The sequence below is a fragment of the Dipodomys merriami genome, unplaced genomic scaffold (genome assembly GCF_024711535.1).
Source record: "Dipodomys merriami isolate MVZ:Mamm:240054 unplaced genomic scaffold, mDipMer1.0.p SCAF_279, whole genome shotgun sequence".
NCBI lineage: Eukaryota > Metazoa > Chordata > Mammalia > Rodentia > Heteromyidae > Dipodomys > Dipodomys merriami.
In genome coordinates, this window is record NW_027204259.1 from 786,646 (window position 1) to 804,679 (window position 18,034).

An 18,034-nucleotide genomic window follows, 5' to 3' on the forward strand; every position below is an offset into this window, starting at 1 on the left:
GAGATGTCGCCCCATTCACTGAGACCTGATTTTGTCTTTGTGGCCTGTCGTTTGTCTTGTTAACTTTAGTGTGTGTGTTTGTTTTATGTTTTCTGCGGTAGGGAAGTTCTGGGTGAGTGTGGCAGGCTCACTCAGCAGACTCTGGATTCAGCTTGCTGAGTGGGAGCAGCACAGAATTCCGGTAGGGATAACCTGGGGCCCATTAGTCCCCAACTCAGCCTTTGGTTCTTGTCTAGTTCTGTTTTAAAATTGGTACCAGTTTTAAATGTGGATCCTTGGTTTTTGTGTTTATCTGTGTTTTTGTTATTTATTTATTTAAACATCTGTGGGGGAATAAAAGTTCCAGCTGGGCTCGGTCACAGACCTGCTATGCCCACCCTCCCTGTGAGTCATGGAAGGTTACTGGGCTAGTTTGGTTCCCTTCAAGCCTCAGGCTGCGTTTTCTCCTTGTGCAGGCTGCCAGCAGTGAGGGTGTAAAAGGCTGTGTGCCTGGTTTGGACTTTTTCAGCTAGTCCTGACAATGTAACAAATTGTGAAGTGCTCTTGTCTAAAATTGGATTAAAAAATTCTGGCCAGTTTGGTTTTAGGTGACCCCCTCTCCAGCCCTCCTCCAACAGAAGGGATTCAAAAGACTAATTAGTGAATTGCCTTGCTAGATAAGCAAGCTCTGGGAAAATAAAGCCCAACAAAGGTACCCAGTTAAAAAAATACTATCATAAATTTTTGTTTAAAAACTTTAGAAGGTGTACATACAACTGATTTTGATTTTTGCGCACTTTAAGATCTGTGTGAATGTTTTGTGTGTGTCTGTGAACGTGTTCAAAGATAAAATTGTCAGCATGCTGTAACAATTGGGTGAATTTTAATTTAAAAATTCAGAAGGTTATGAGGTTTGGACATTACCAAAAATTTTTAAAAAAAATCTTTGCATTGTTTTAAATGGCTTTTTAAAGATTCTTTAACTTGCAAATTAGAAAATCTGGTATTTAAAAAACTAATGTTTTAAAATGCATAAGACTGTTTATACTGTAATCAAGTTATATGGCTTAACATAAATGCATTGGCTGTTTGGGATCTAGTTCCCTTGGCTAAAATTTGGGATAAATATTAAAAATTTAAATGTAAAGGTTAGTTTAACACTGTCAAAGATGGTACCTGTTCTGTCTGTCTAAAACTGATGATTTCATTCAAGAACCAAGAGAAGAGACAGGGGGAAAAACTAGAAGCCAACAGAAGACCTATCTTTAGGGGTGAGAGGTGAACAAGCACAAGTGCAGTTCAGCTGGTCATGCATGGTGGGACAGGTCCTGGGAGGAGTCCATGCATGGTGAAAGAGGGCAAGCTGGCAGTTCATCTAACCCTAAAGAGTCGGATTGGGTGTGTGCCCATTCCATAGAAGGGGCTGAGTGGCCCATCTTTGTTCTCTCTTTTCCCAGCAGATAGACACTGAAAACATGATGGTTAAAATGAGTGATGTGATGATCTGATTAGTATTGCTAAAACCTCCCCTTGGATGTGTTAACATTAAAATTAAAAAGGCCTTAAAAAGAGGGTTAAAAATTATTTGTATAATGTGACTTGTTTTTAATGTTTTACAATTAAGATATTTTTAAAAGTCATAAAGATGCTAAGTCTAGCTTTTTGGGTCAGTTATGATGATTGTTATTTGTGTGTCTGTTTTAAAACAAGAAGCCAAGAGGCAATGAGTGGCACTTGACCTCAAGATTTCAAGGGATCTTTTCAAAATGCAAATAAAAACTAAAGTATACAATATTAAAAAGAAGATTAATAGGAGACTAAAAAATAGGGAATGGATTTTTGGATATAAAGTTTAAAAGTAAAGTTGTTTTTAACATTGGCTTCAATGTGCATGGAGGAAAAAATTAGGATTACCAAAATAATTGCTATTCCAGTTTGGTCTTGTAGGTTGTTTTTTTTTTTTTTTTAAGTTTCCAGCAAGCCCAGAGCAAAGCACAGAGGATTCTTACAAGTTGTCAGATGTAACTTTGACTCTTAATAAGTTTCAGGTAAGAGCATGCTTAAAAGCTACTTATATGTTGACCACCTTGTTGCTTTTAATTGGAGTAAAATGGCCTTTTTAAAGACTCATTGATCTGCAAACTGGTTCAAAGCCAACCCGGGCACAAAAAGGTTCCTGTGAGACTGTCACCTCTATTCAGCCAGCAGAGTACTAGCCCCGGACTAAAGAGTCAGGGGACAGTACTCAAGCCCCAAGCTTGAGACTCACAGTGGCAGAGTACTAGCCTTGGACTGAAGAGTTAGGGGACAGTACTCAAGCCCCGAGTCTGGGACTCAAAGTGTCAGAGTGCTAGCCTTAAGCTGTAGAGCTGAGGGATAGTGCTCAGGCCCCAAGTTCAAGTCCAGTGACCAGCTAAAGGGAAATACCAATGAAGCATTTATCCCAAAGTAAAGAAGACACTCCTGGGACAAAAGCATTGGAGGAGCATCCAGAGGCAGTAAACCACTGCTTGTATGACAGAAATGTCAGATCCTAGAGTCATTTCTGCGTGGCCCTTCAAAACAGGTCAGAGCCAGGAGGTCATAGGAAGATAGTTTGGAAGCATGCCTAATGTTCATGACTACCTTGTAAGGGACAAGAACTTGCCAGTCCTCTGTGATAGTAAAAAGCTAATGTTATAAAATGTGGGGGATAGTTTAAATCTCAACCCCTTTATGTACCAAAAGCTCTAATTGGCAGTAATATTGAGCTGACACCAGCTACATGAAATTCATCTGCTGAGGAAAGTTTGTAATCCTGAGAGAGTGTGTTTCTATTGATATCTGTCTAAAGGCCTGCAAAGGTAAATTAGGCATTGTTTGGGATCATTAGAGATCACATTCCAAAGCCATCTAGAAAAATGCTTTTGCAAACCAGAGTGCTAAACAAGCTACACTGCTGTAGCTGGAGAAAAGGTCTGTGCAGTTGTCAAAAGTTAAATATTGTTCTTAATGACATCTAACCCTGATGGCCTCTTTGTAAAATAGGCTAAGGTTATAGGTTCCTGGCTAGGTAAGATCAACGCCCCTGAAGTCAGCTTGAAGAAGTTAGAAGATGGACCTTCACCCTTCTACCCCCATTTTAAGATCAAGGGTGCAGAGTCAGTTTTGGAAAAATAAAGCAAAATAGATAAAATAATTTTTAAAAAAAGGCATAAAAAATAGTGTTAACAGTTGTCGGTGTGCAAGGTGTGGAGACTGCTTTTGTCAGAGATGGTTACAAGACTAAGCCTTCTGAGCCTTTTGTGTCTAATTACAAAAATATCTGGTTAGTAAAAAAAGTTGTGATGGGTTATTGTTTAAAGATCTTAAAAACCAGCAGGATCAAAGCCTGCCAAGCCTATGCAATGTATCTTTAACCAGTCTGTGTAGGAATTTACAGCCCAGCATGAGGTGTGACAGTCCCTTGGAGCCACTGAGAGACCCTGCTGCTGCTGCTGCTGCTGCTGCTGCTGCATACCCTAATGGGTAAAGTTCAACGACGGCCTGACAGCCACCTGGAAAAACTCCTGCCTGATTCCATCACCTGAGTCTGCTTCCTGGTTGACTGCTGCTAAATCTAAGATCTTGTGGGACATTCTTTTGGGTAATATCCAGAAACCCTCTCTTCCCACAGTGGATATTGGGGACAAGTATATCACTGGCTTGCTTGCCTTAGGCACTTCAGTGCATAGTGACTGGAAATCCACTCTATGGTCGCAGCCTAGTTTGCCTCTGGTATGGTGATAACCTGAGTGTGTTATCAATGGAGGTAATACTCTTAGCCTTAAACTATAGCAAGCTTCTGCATCACAGTGGTGCCTTAAAGCTGTTCTAAGATAAAGGTTCCACAAGCCAAAGGAAAATTGGGCAGTTTTAAACTGCAGCCACAAAGATGCTCAAGAAATTGTAAAGAAAGAAGGTAGTAAAGAAAGCCTTGGAAAGGAAATTGGGGAAATTTGAAAAGTAAGGATTGTCTTCAAGACAAACCTCAGAAAGCTTAAGTATGTAGCAGATGGTATGAGTATGTCTTAAAATTGGAGCTTACAAGTACAGCTGGTATAAAATTAACTGTGATACACAGAGTCAGGACTGGTGGGAAAAAAATGTAAGGGGCCCTGGTACAGTTAATTTTGTTACAATCAGACATTGAATACTCAACAGACTGGTGTCTTTTGTATAAGAAAAAGATCAGCGCAGTCTGTCTATTAGTTCTGAGATCCAAATACCAAGCATTGAGAACGACTGACATCCCACAAGATAATATAGAGACACCCTGAATTTTAAGATTAAAATTAGCCCAAAGAAAAAGGAGGGAATGAAAGATTAAAAATTAGAATTACATTTCACAATAGCTAACTGCTGATTTTGCTTTTGTAAACTTGCTCGCCCTATCACTAACCCCCTCCCTTCTGCATGGGAAATAAGGAATTGAGTAAAAAGTCTCGGAGCCCAGATGCCGGAGCCCAGATGCCGGCCCCTGGGACAAGGCTTGTGGTCATAGATAAAGAACACACAGGTATGTTTTCCTGGTTCCTGTTTGAAAATTCCCTAAGTGGCCAAATGGGACCCAAGATAGGGACCCAAGATAGGGACCCAAGATAAGTACCACCTGGCAAGTCCAGCAAACTAGGCCAAATGTTAATCAATCTCAACCCTGTAATTCTGTAAACTCCCTGACCCTTATCTCCCAGAGTGACTATCTCCTTTGAGCATCCGCGCCAATTGTTTTATTACAAAGAGTGTTATAAACTTCCCCATGTAGTAAAAAAATGACTGGTAGAGTGTATAGTGACCCATAATTACCAGACGCCTTGTGTTATGTGTAAATCTTGGGGTTTCTGCCTTTAAAAAAAGCCTGTAACCACTGCTTGGGGCTCCCTGTCTGCTCGGGACAGAGAGTCCGTTTGCGCAAACGTCAAATAAACTCCTCTTGCTTGTTGCATCTACTGGTTTGGAGTCTTGGTCTCTGGGGCACCCTCCCATAGACGAAAGTGTCCCAGGAGTCTGGGGTCTTTCAAGCAGAAGTACAAACATGATTTATTCCTGAACAATCAAGCTTCTTGTAGCCTGTTTCTCTCTTCCTATTTTGCTCCCAGATGCCCTGGAGACCCTGGTTTGAAGACATATTCTGTATTGTCAGGTGTGTGAGATAAATGACTTCCTTAGAAGAAAATGTGAATTTGAAGATTGAAATTGAGAAGGGAAATCAAACTCTTCCATCTTTTTTACTAAGGACCAGAAAACAATGATAATGTCCTTACATGCTGAGATTAAGCAACTTTTGCCACCTGTGGTAATGAATTTAATTTTGATGCTGTTGTGAAATGTATCTGACATGTGTCCTGAACCCTAATTTCTTATTTTCTGAGAGCACCACCTATTCAGAAATTCTGATTTGTGCTGTGAATATTTACTTCCTGTAAAATGTAGTTGATTGGATATTTTGATTTTGTGAAAGCTTGGTTAGTTTGATATTGTTCTCTCATTTAAATTATTAGCAAGTAAAAATGAATTGAACCTGATTAAATGAAGTTCTTTCTGCCCATTTACTCTGGTACAGATTTCTCTGATTTAGGAAATCTACATTTTAAGTCATTCTGGATGCCTCACCAGGTCTGTGTATGTGGATGAGTCAATAAGAATTGCAGACTTTGCCACATTGATTTTGGAGCAAAAAATATCAGCTGGTAACTAAGCAATGATTCAGAAGACAGATGAGGCTGAAGCCATGAGCCCTCCTGCCTGTGTTCAGCTCCAAATCTCTTCTAAAACACCCCTCACTTTCCATGCAGTGGTTACTTTTTCTATCCAAAAAGGTTTCTGGAGCTTCATCTTATGCTGGCCTCCTAGTATGCCAACATGAGGTGAGTCAAAGCAAGCAAGGCAGATGTGGCAGAGGCATTTTTTGGGTCAGATTTGGGGCCTGAAATCTGGGACTGGGCATTGTCCCTCAGCTCTTCAGCTCAAGTCTAAAACCGCTGATCTAAACAGCTGCATATATCAAGTAGATTTAACAGACATCTATTGAATATTTCACCCAGCAGCATCAGAATACACATTTTTCTCTGCAGAACATAGAACATTTTCCGAAATAGACCACATTTTAGGTCACAAAGGAATCTTGTCCAAATTCAGAAACATTGAAGTTATACCTTGCATTCGCTCACACCACGGGAATAAAATTAGAACTAAACACCAAAAACCACCAAAGAAAGTCCTGTAACACATGGAGGCTGAACAACACACTGTTGAATCACCAGTGGGTCAGGGAAGAGATTAGAAAGGAAATTCAAATGTTCATGATATTCAACAAAAATGAGCACACAAATTACCAGCTCTTCTGGGACAGAGCGAAGGCAGTACTCAGAGGCGACTTTATAGCTTTGAGTTCTTTCATCAACTAATTGGAGAGATCTAAAACCAACAATTTAATGAGACATCTGAACCTCCTTGAAAAAGACCAGCAAGATAAACACCAATCCAGTAGATGAAAAGAAATAATTAAAATTAAATCAGAATTAAACTAATTAGGATCGAAGAAATCCATAGAAAGAATCAACAAAACAAAGAGGTGTTTCTTCGACAAAATTAACAAAATTGACAGACCCTTAGCAAATCTTATCAGGAAAAGAAGAAAACTCACCCAAATAAACTCAGAGATCAGAATGGAAATATCACCAGAGAAACAACCAAGATTCAGAACATTAAAAGGGAATACTTATGAAAACTATGCTAATAAGTTTGAGAACTTGGCAGAAATGGACCTTTTCATGGCAAATATTGACATGCCGAAACTAAAACAAGATGAGTTAAAACATTTTAACATGCCCATATCAAACATTGAGATAGAAACAGCAATAAGAGAAGTCACATTTAAAAAAGCCCAGGACCAGAAAGATTTGCAGCAGAATTCCACAATGCCTTTAAAGCAGAGCTCACACCAATAGCCCTTCAATGAAATTGAAAGAGAAAGTGCACTACCGAACTCATTCTATGAAGACATCATAACCCTTATCCAAAAACCAGTCAGGGACTCATGAAAAAAAGAGAATTATAGGCCCATTTCTTTGATGAACATTGATGCAAAATTTCTGACAAAATTTTGGCCACTCAACTTCAACAATTCATGCAAAAAATCAAACACCACGATCAGACAGGACTCATTTCAGGGATGCAAACCTGGGTCAATATACGCAAATCAATTAATAAAATTCATCAAATAAATGAGACCAAGGATAAGAACCACATGGTTATCTCAATAGATGCAGAAAAGGCATTTGGCAAGATTCAACACCCATTGATAATGAAGACTCTGGAAAAACTAGTAATCCAGGGAACATTCTTCAATACAATAAAGGCTGTATAGGACAAACCTACAGCCAGCATTATACTTAATGGTGAAAAACTAAAGCCATTTCCTCGTAAATCAGGAACAAGACAAGGATGTCCATTCTCGCCACTCCTCTTTAATCTAGTATGAGAATGCCTAGATACAGCAAAAACAAGATTCAAACATAAAATGGAAAGATGATGTAAAATTCTCCCTCTTTGCAGATTGAATGATTTTGTATTTAAAGAATGCCACTGACTCCACTCCCAAATTATTCAAGCTCATTCAAAACTTGGGCAAAGTAACAGGTATAAATTTAACCCTCAAAAATCAATGGCTTTTCTGTATGTCAAGAATGAAAAAAGTTTGGCTGGAATCAGGAAAGCAACTTTATTCATAATAGCTCCACAAAAATGAAACACTTAGGAATTAACTTAACCAAAGAAGTGAAGGACCTCTATGATGAAAACTTTAAAAACCTGAAAAAGGAAATCAAAACAGAACACAAAAAGTGGCAAAAACTCCCAGGCTCCTGGATTGGAAGGATCAACATCATGAAAATGGCAATATTTCCCAAGGCTATCTACAAATTGAATGTATTACCTATCAATATCCCAAATTCATTCTTCAAGGAATAGAAGAGACAATCCAAAAATTCATATGGAACAATAAAAGACCCTGGATAGCATAAAAGATGATTAACAGAAAGAAAAGTGCTGGAGGAATATCAATACCAAATTTCAAACTCTTCTACAACACCATAGTAATCAAAACAACTTGGTAATGGCACAAGAACAGACCTCAGGACCAATGGAATAGAATTGACATCATCCTGATGTCAGAATTTAGAATTGACATCATCCTGATGTCAGAAGCCAGTTGTTTCACACGTTTTCCTCTCCTGTGAAAGTCCTGAGTCTCAACCAAGAAGAGGAATTCAAAGGCAACCCTATAACCATAGGAATAGGTTGTCATCCATGTCAGCAAAGTTATACCTGTCACCATATTTAGTAAAATACACAATACCTCCATGAAATAGAGACAAAATAAGGAGAAGAAATTCACCGAACACAAGATTCTCTACACACATGTGTATCAATATAGATCGTACTTTTAAATTATGAATTCAAGACTATAGTGGACCACCTTGGCAATCAATGTCAGATCCTAGGAATAGCTTAGCTCATTAGTTGCTCACAGGTTAGTGTGTTCACCTTGGCTTATAGGCGAATTGGTCGTACTAGGACCTGAGTTAAGATCCCAGCACTACCAACAAACGGATGGTGGAGTAAGAAGCCAAGTGTGAAACTTGTTTTCCTTTTCTCTGAATATCCTGGGTGATTTTGAGAATCCTGGCATGATGGAGAACATTTCTACAAATCTAGATGCTCTGTGATAGGATGTCATCAGTGTAATAAATTAAAGGGGTTTCATCTTAGTACAATCAATGGTAAATAAATGAATGAAACAAAAAATACCAGAACAACCACACCAAACATGTATGGACTGAACATCTATAGGTAAGTATAAATCCTATCTTTACAATGTATATAAATAGTATGTTTCCAGGGCTGGGGCTTGAATTCAAGACTAGTGAACAGGCCTAACTTTCTTTCTTTCTTTTTTTTTTTTTGTTGGTCATGGGCCTTGAACTCTGGGCTTGGGCGCTGTCCCTCAGCTCTTCAGCTCAAGGCAAGCGCTCTACCACTTGAGCTACATCGCCACTTCTGGTTTTCTAGTGGTTTATTGGAGATAGGAGTCTCACGGTCTTTCCTGCCCTGGCTGGCTTTGAACCGCAATTCTCAGATCTCAGCCTCCTGAGTAGCTAGGATTACAGGCGTGAGCCACCGGCGCCCGGCTGTGAACAGGACCAACTTTCTTATGTTCAAACACGGTGATTTTCCCCTTCATCCACTTTGCTGCAGATTTACCCAGATCCTGAGTTCAAATCCAAAGCCTGGAAGAATAAACAGTGTGAATTGCAAGCCAGGGAGAGTAATTTATTTTACTTTTCTCAATATGGCGCTTGAATTCAGGTTGTGGCAACTCTGCCTCAGCTTTGATCACCCTAGTCTGGGTTTCAGCCACTAGACCTACAGCTCCTCCTGGGATCCTAGACCCCCAGGTCTTGCATGGAAAGCAATGCACAGAAAAAATATGGCCATTTTATGGTTACTTCCTTTGCATGGTGACCCTCATGGGTCTGAATGACACTGTTGCAAAGGGTACTTCACCTTGCATTGCTGAAGGCTGCCAGAATATCAGGGAAGCCATAGGCCCACGTGGCAACATAGGCCCTGATTTCGAATCCCTGTCCTGACACCAACGAATGGCCAGAGATAAAGAAAATGGTTCCCATCCATAGGATTAACGATGGAATATTGTCAATGTCACGGTTGAATGAACTGATCATGAATGATGCTCCTATAAAATTAGACAGCATCATTTCAGGAGGCTGATTGATTTGATTTAATATTTATGAAGCATTGAAAGAATATTATTACTTAAAGGAAAGCAATAATTTCAGAACACTGATTTCATTAATAGTTTAAGGATGAAAACAATTAATTAATTACATTACATTAATTACATTAATTACATGGAGGCATAATTAATACCCAGGGATTTGAAGGAATGTAGTCTATATAACTGAATATTGTATAGACATCTCTGACACTCTATAAAGATATATATTTATTAGCATACTGCCATCTGCATGTCAATCTTTTCTTATTTGGTCACCCCTCGGGCTTGATCTGAGGTCCTGGGAACAGCCTGTCAGCAAAATTTGTCCTAGGATGGCATGCTAACACTCACGCATTCATGAATTGGGCCTTGTAGGCTTGTAGGTCTTGAGTTCAGATGCCAGCACTACCAAAAATGAATTGTGGAGTAAGAAGATGATAGTGACACATGTTTTCCTTTTTATGAAAGTCCTGTATGTCAGGTATGAAGTGGAATACATATGCAGACCTATATCCTGTGTAATCAATGTATTCAATGTTTTATATTCCATAATAGTCAATAAAATAAATGGTCAATACATGAAAAAATAAAAAAAATAAAGTAATTACACTGAATGCAATATGGAGTCAACATATGTATATAAATATAAATCATGTATGTAAATTGTACATGAATAGGATGTTTTCTAGTGGTGTAGATCTATTTGAGGCATAAGGAACAGAACTGAATTTCTTGACTTTAAGGCGGCCAGCTTCCCATTCCCACACAGTGCAATAGAGTTACCAAGACATTGAGTTTCAATCCCAGTCCTGGCAGAAAAATGGTACCTTTGCAGTATGTGAGGCCCAATTCTTAGGCATTTCATTATGCCTCAATTTTATGAATGTGATTGTTTAACTGCTTAATAAAGAATTAACTAAAATTGATCAGTGTCCTATAATATAATTGTGTATAACTTTATCCTGGAATCATTCAAGAGCTGCCCATTCAATCATGACATACATCACATTCCATTGGTACTCATATGGATAGGAATGAATTCCATAGGCTCTCCAGCCATTTGGAGGTGGCAGGACCGGGATTCGAACTGTGGGCTCCAGCTCCCTCCACTTCAACCTGGGGATAGGGTACTCACCGTTCTGTCCAAGAATATCAGCAAGACCAATGATTAGATAGGTACCAGTGGCTCTCAGCAGTCCTCCTTGATACTTACAAGGCTGTGATGGGAGGATCATGGTCAAAGTCAGCCTAATCAGGAAAGTTCCTGAGACCTTTTTCCAACTTCAGTGCCAACAAAGCCAGAAGCCCAAGGCTCCAGTGTGGAGGGCGAGCCTTGAGCAAAAGCAGTGCACAGACTGTGCCCAGATCCTTAGTTCAAGGTCCGGGTCTGGCAACAAACAGACATATACAACAATCTGTGCAGCCATCTGCCTAAAGCAGGTCACCCTCTTGTCTCCAACTGAATTGGACATTGGTCCCTGGGATAAGGGCTGGGGGAGCCGCTGTCTTCTTGACTCAGCCCATGCTGCTTGCATCACAGAACTCTGGCCACACCCCCATTCTTTCATGGTTATTTCTGACCAATGGGATACAAGAATGGTGACCACGCCCACATTCCATGCTGCCTAGTAGCACCCTGGATTCCCTCTGTTAGTTTACAACACTACCAGCAATTGAGGAAGGTAGAGGTGGCTAAGTGGTGAGGAAGAGACTCAAGCAACTTTGGAGTATAGTAGGAAATTGAGATGCCTGCCCGCACCCCAGCTCCCTCCTCCCCTTCCCAAGTTGCAGGATTTTAAACCTCAGGCAATGGTGCACTGCCAACCAGGCCTAAAGCCCTGACCTGGTCCCTGGCCCTGGTTCTCTGCTCTTGGTCCATGTGTTTCGCTGCCATTGCTTCTTGCCCCACCTGGAGCAGCCTCCAGCAGCTTTTCCCAGCAACACAGGTGAGTGGCTTCCCCCAAATCACAACTAACTGTGATCAGACACCCCTCCTTGGGCACCATGACCCATGCTTGTTTCCTCACCCTGGCTCTGAGGAGCCATCTTTCTGTCTTGGGCATTTCTGAAACAGAGACTCAATATATGCTCTGATTGGACTGGATCGAAGTCTTCCTATCTGGGAAAGGTATGCTCTACCAGGCCTGGCCCTCTGTAGTTGGGATGGTAACCATGTAGCACCATGCTCAGTCATCGATTTAGATGGATTATCCCAAGCTTTTGGTCCACAGCAGCCAATTCTTGACCACAGGTGAAGCTCTGGGAAGGGTCACAACCATCAGAACTCATTCTCCTCACAGGACAGTTTGAGGAAACAAGGGATTTATACAGAGGGAATCTCTGGAGCATGGCTTGGCATGGAGGGAGTGGCATTCAGAGAAGGTTCTCTGCAATTCTGTGAGCAAATGACAGGAAGATACCCACAAAGGGCTCAGGTGGGGCCAGTTATTAATCATGCAACAGCTGGGGATTTTGAAACAAAACATGGGTCTCTTTCATCGTTACCCTATACCCATGAGGATGGGGATCCTTCACTGTGTTTAATTTTGCATCTGGGGAAACCGAGGCACAGAGAAGTCAGGTAACCTCCTTATGACTTCAACTTCACAGGAAGCTCGGCCTGACTTCACTACCATGCTCCCTAGGACAATGGGTGATATTCAATCCGCTTCTTGTGGTAGGGAGTCCAGTTCTTGTCAGTTGTGGGGCTTGAACACTAGGCATGGGCGCTGTTGCTGAGCTCCTCAGCAAAAGGCTCTACTACTTGAGCCCACAGCACCATTTCTAGTTTTCTGGTGGTTCTTTGGAAATAAGAGTCTCAGAGACGTTCCTGTGGGGGCTGGCTATGAACCATGATCCTCATATGTCAGCCTCCAGTGTAGTTAGGATTAGAGTTGTGAGCCACCGGCACCCAACCTAATTTTAATTCTGACTTTTCCCTCTCTCTTTCATAAAAACTGTTTGAATGGGTGCTGGTGAAGGGGGCCCAGCATCCCCATGTGGCTGGAATCCAAGGTGACCGTCTCATTCTGGAGGTGGGCTGTGGGTCAGGAGCTGTCTAGCTCAGCCTGTTGAAACAGCACCCTGAGGTAAGCCACACTGTGCCCTGGCTAGATCATGAAATTCATTGTCCATCCAGCCTTACTGGACTTATTGTATTGTATTGCTTTCTACATCATTTTCTAGCACCTGGCCAAACTTATGATACTTAGTTATGGAATGAAAATGTAATGCCTTCTTAAGAAAGTCATTTAGGGCTCTGGGAATGTGGCTTCATGGTATGGTGATTGCCTAGTATTCATGAAACCCTGGGTTCAATTCCTCAGTAACAGAGAAAAAAGAAAAACACTAGAAAGAATACTGGGCCACAAGTGGTAGAGTGATAGCCTTGAGGAAAAAAATGCTCAGGAATAATTCCCTACCCCTGAGTTTAAGCCCCTGGACTGGCAAAAAAATTAGTAAATGGAAAAGAAAGAACACATACTTGAAATATATAATTGCTCCTTACATACTGACACCTGACAATAGCCCCTAATTCATGTACTTTACTTATGTTAGGATACTGTGTTGAAAAAAGTTTTGTTCATTAAGTCACAGCAATTAATGCCAGGAATGTGCTTGGATGTCCGCTGAAGATTAATTCTGGAAAGTCAAGGATTCCAGCATTTTGTGTCATCACTGCTAATCACAAAGTGAAAAGTAGTCTGCGTGATTTTGAAATCTTTTTGGTCAGTTTTGCCATCAAAAAGGCAGAGGCTAATTAATAGTTATGACAGAAAATAAGGAGTAACTCCGGATGGAAGGAAAAAATGATAGTAAATAAGGTATACCAGAAACTGGTCTAGAGAACCATTTTTGGTTATTGAAGAACTATTTGTCAACTAGGCTTTTCCTCATTGCCTTTAGCATTCTAAATCTCTTAGGCTAGTTCTTAATCTCTGCGTGGTAAATGTATCTCCTTCTATGCTGTTCTTTCATATCTTATCTCCTTTGTTTTCTAAAAATCTCATTCTTTCTATATTTCTCTATGAACATTTCCTGATACTAAATACACTTATACAGATGTCACAGGATGCTAATGTAAGGGTCCCATAGCTCATGATTCATTAATGTAACAAACTGGAAAAGGAGGACATATTTACTGCTACCTCAATTTTTTTGAAAAGCTGCAATGTCATCATTTGGTTAAAATTTCAATTCTTTGTCTACACAGTGTGTCAGTGCACCTAAATGCAAATATGAAATGGGTGCTGGTGGTTTACACCTGTAATCCTAGCTACTCAGGAGTTTGAGACCAGAGGATTGTGGTTCAAAGCCAGCCTTGTCAGGAAAGTCCATGTGAACCTAATCTTCAATTAACCACCAGAAACCAGGAAGTGGTGCTGTAGCTAAAGTGGTAGTGAGGTCAACTTGAACTGAAGAGCGGAGGGTCAGTGCCCAGGATCAGAATTCAAGCCTCAGAACCAACAAAAAAGGTGAAATATGACTTTAAGTTTCCCCAAAAGGAACGACAAGATCAATAATCTTCCCAAGCAAAAAAAATTAATTCCAAAATGATTCAATGCACCTACTTTTGGTGAGTTATGTTATGGAATCTGTGCTGGACATATTCTCTAAAAACAAATCGTTTAGGGATACAGGTGGACCCATTGCAACAATAAGATGTACAAGTCATTATGTCAAAAAATGAACTTTACAACTTTGGTGGGGGGAGGATGGGATGGGGGAAGAGGGAGAGTATGGGAAGGGATGGGAAGGGGAAAAAAAGAAGAGGCAACAATGCTTGATAAGAAATGTACACATTATCTTCCCCGTGTAATTGTAACTCCTCTGTATGGTATTCTCACAATACAAAAGAGAAAAAAATGTCAAATATTAGCTTTACAAAAAACATCTAATATTTCTTCTTTGAAGAGAGATGTCTATACAGTTGATGTCACTTGGCTTTCTTACTATCTTAGTTCGAATCCAACCATGGCAGTAGAGTCTGTCAAACTCTTATCTGTAATTACACAGCATAAAAACCACAAGTGTAATTTTAGTTCAAGCAGCAGAGCTTTGGGGGCAGGTTAGCAGGAAACAAAACTGTTCAGAGACAGGATCCAGCCTAGGAGTTCAAGCCCCATAACCAACACAAACTAAAAAAACAAGCAAATAAAACCCCCAGATATTTCATTGGGACCCTCCTTAAAGGAGTACTGGTCTGAGAAGAGGCTTCTTTTGCTGATCATAATCACTGGATACTTTTTTGGAATCCTTATTCTCTGGAAAATTCAGGACCAAACTAAAGGAATTGATAACTGACTCCTGAAACAAGGGAATCATCTCAGGGGTGAAAATACCATCGATAAGACACTTTAAAGCCTCCATGTCTTTGTTTCTTACCAGTAGAATGGTTTTGGGGGGGTCCAGTCGTGGGCCTGAACTCTGGGCCTGAGCGCTGTCCATCGGCTCTTCAACTCAACGCTAGCACTCTACATCTTGAGCCACAGCACCACTTCTGGCTTATTTTTGCTTATGTGGTGCTAACGAATCGAACCTGGGCCTCATCCATGCAAGGCAAGTGCTCTACCACTGAGGCAACTTCCCAGTCCCTGCAATAGAACATGTTTTAAACAACGTTATTTCCTTTTGTTCTATGCTGGCTTTCAAATGGCACATTATTTCTTTTTGTAATACTCTCAACTAGGAGTTTACAGAAAAGTTATATATGAGTAAATACACACACGAAAAAGTCAGGGACAGAGTTTCCTTCAAGCCTTGGGATTTTTTGAACAGTAAAAAGGAAAGCACAATTTAACTTGAACTTTGTCAATCCTCTATGTTCCATTCCTTTCCTGGGACCAGTTTCCACATCCAGTAGCAGTTACTTCCAGGAACAATCTACGGTGCTGCCTGAGATATAATGAATGTTTTCTTGCTTCACCGAAAAAACACAAGGACATCCTGCTCTGAGGTTACACGTGTTTCAGAGACAACTTAGTAAAGAGAAAATATGAAATTTATATTGCTTTTAAATACATTTTCCATAAGTATATTGAGTTCAAACTTTGTAAGTTCTCTATGGATTAAGGCGAATTTTAAATGGGAAGAAGATTCTCAGATCATTTTTTTGTAAGTGTATGTGCTGCGCATTATTTGCCAACTGTTCATGAGTTAACAGTAAGGAAACAATAGCAATAATAAGAGAAAGAGAAGTTTTGTGTTTAAGTATAAGGGTTCATAGAAGACTCTACAAATAAGACAACATTGAAACAATAAAGCCAAGTCCAGTATGTAGATTTATGAGAGTGATATAGAGAAAGCATTACTCGTACGTGGAACAGGAAGTATGAGGCCACTCCCTTTCTAAATCATGCTTGCTAATCACGCAACTTTGTAGACAGTAGAATGGAAGCATAATTCTGTTTTCAATGCAAATCAGATATAAGAGCATGGACTTAATTGGAAAAAAAAGATCATCCTGAGAGAGCAGGGATTATACTAGCCATGAACTGGTGGATAAGATCACATTTATTTTCTTTCCTTTACTTATGTATTTTTTGTTAGTGATGGTCTTGGCACTTGAACACTGGGCCTGGGAGCTGTCCCTCTGCTATTCAGCTCAAGGCTAATGCTCTATACTTGAGCCACAGTGCCACTTTCAGTTTTCTTGTAGTTAATTGGAAAAAGAGTCTCCAGGATTTTCTTGCCCAGCCTAGCTTTGAGCCCTGTCCTAAGATCTCACCACCACCCAGCTAAGGATCACATTTCTAACAGTGTACACACAGCATATATAATGTGCATGTTCATCTATCTTTATATGAATTCTTACGTTGAAAATCTAGGCTACAGCTTAGCCTTTACACTCACAAAAATGTTTGTAATTTAAAAGTTGATACTACTGGAGAAATAAAACCTAAAAATGTAAAGGAGTCTGGGAAGTTCCGTATGCATCCAGCCTGGGCAGAACAGTCTTTGAGAAACTATAATTAACCAGCCAAAAGCTGGATTGGAAGCATGGCTCAAGTATTGGAATACCAGCCATGAGCAAGGTTGCTGAATAAGATCTTGACGCTTTTGCATACATACATACAATCATACACATATATACAGAGACACATATATGCACTCACAAATACACATATGAAGCAACTCTCAGAATATGTGGAAAAGGTAGAAAACAATAGAAAATATGTCCTGAGTAAGATTGGAATCAAGTGATAATTTTTAATGTTAGAAAGTCCTCAAGTGAACCTTCTTCAAAAAAGTTTAAGAATATTACATAGATAGGGACCAGAGTCAAGTAATCATTATTAATGGGATCAGGTCCATGGAGGAATGAATCAGAGACTCCTGCAGGTACATCTGAAAATGTTCATATTCTGTGTCAAATGTTATAACATCTTTGAAAAGAGTATATGAACACTCTGAGCAGTATAGTGGATAATATTACTGGAGAAGTTCAGAATTGCTAGTCTGTATCTCGATTAAATAAACCAAGAAACTATGGAGGGGAAATGTGATACAAGGCTAGAATTCTAGCACTCAGACTAAGACAGGAGATTAGATAGTGGAATTACACAGTGATACCTTCCCTGTACCAGGTAGTATAATTTTGTCTTAATAAAACAAACCAAACAAGAAAGGAATACGCAGTTCGAAGTTTGGGCTAATATTGTCATTATATTTTGAGAAGTCGTTTCCTGTTGAAATGCAACTCATATATAATCCTTAGTTGTGTTTTAAATGTTCTCTTCATTACAGAACATTCTTAGATGCAAAATGGCTCATGATTCCCATCCAAAATTTGAAAAAGTAAGTAATCATCATTCTGATAGATTCCAAGGATAGGATGAAGGATTACAAAAGCTTAAGCCTGGAGAAATAGCAAAGTTAATCTAATGTAGGACTATGTAGATCTTGCTAAATTAGAGTTTAAATTTAAAATAAACATTTTGGTTTTGTTTGTAATTTCATATTCTATAGGATACTACAAAATTCTTTTAAGTAGAGGGTTTAATTGATAAAGTTACAAATGTTTCTTGCAATCTATTTGCCTAGAATATTCTTTCATGAGAATTAGAACTCAGTTAATAGATAATACCAACACTTCATGTATAAAATGAAAATGTGAATAATGTAGACAGAGTTGGCAAAAAATGGATGATATTAATTTATAAATTTAGAAAAGACGATTTTTTGAGGTTTTGGTATAACATGGTATGAAGAGAATAATTGTGTGTCATCTGTCTTCTA

At 39.6% G+C, this 18,034-nt stretch overlaps 1 long non-coding RNA gene across 1 annotated transcript in view; it reads left to right on the plus strand.

The window, feature by feature from the left end:
• Positions 1–11,472: 11,472 nt before the first annotated feature.
• Positions 11,473–18,034, plus strand: part of LOC138837903 (uncharacterized) — a 53,208-nt gene continuing 46,646 nt past the window's right edge. The window contains exons 1-3 of the long non-coding RNA XR_011375499.1: positions 11,473–11,742; positions 12,778–12,885; positions 17,543–17,593. This is a non-coding gene — a long non-coding RNA (uncharacterized lncRNA). The remainder of the gene's footprint in view (positions 11,743–12,777; positions 12,886–17,542; positions 17,594–18,034) is intronic.